This window comes from Elephantulus edwardii, unplaced genomic scaffold (genome assembly GCF_000299155.1).
Source record: "Elephantulus edwardii isolate Elephantulus edwardi_28Jun2011 unplaced genomic scaffold, EleEdw1.0 scaffold00065, whole genome shotgun sequence".
NCBI classification, from domain to species: domain Eukaryota; kingdom Metazoa; phylum Chordata; class Mammalia; order Macroscelidea; family Macroscelididae; genus Elephantulus; species Elephantulus edwardii.
The window spans coordinates 5,522,121-5,522,777 of NW_006399815.1; positions in this window are offsets into that span (position 1 = coordinate 5,522,121).

Consider the following 657-nt stretch of genomic DNA (forward strand, 5'->3'; position numbering starts at 1 on the left):
TTATAACAAAAAAGTTGTAAACAATTAATGTACTTGGTGACAGAAACCACGATGGAAATAAAATAATGGAATTAAAAATAAAAGGTATGGAGCTATCAACTACATGATTCTAATTGAACGCTGAAAAATCAGACATGTTGAATTTGAGTAAAATAGATACAGTTAATTCACGGCGCATCTAGTTCTATTATTATAGATTTCATTGGGACCAAACACTAATTGTGGTCTATTAGTGCTGATGTAACAAATTGCCACAAACTGCATGGCTCTAAATAATAGAAATTGATACTGTCATGTTGTTGACAGATGACGAGTTGGAAATCAAGATGCTTTGCTCCTTCTAAAGGCTCTAGGGAGCTGCTGGTTTTGGTGACTCCACGCATTCATTCTTTGGCTGAGCTTCATTTCAATCTGTCTTCATATGGCTTTCTTGTCATGTGTCTGGATCAGATTTCTCTCTTAGAAAGATCTGTGTCATTACATTAAGGGTACATCAGAAAGTTCTCAGATTTTTTGCAATTACATCTAAAAATGCCCTCCTCCTTTTCTTCATATGCACAGGCCCTCAGTGATTAGGACTCAGTCTTGTTCTTATTACATTTTAAAAAAATTTATTAATTTTAATGAAATTTTACAGAGACTTAGGGTTTCCAGTCA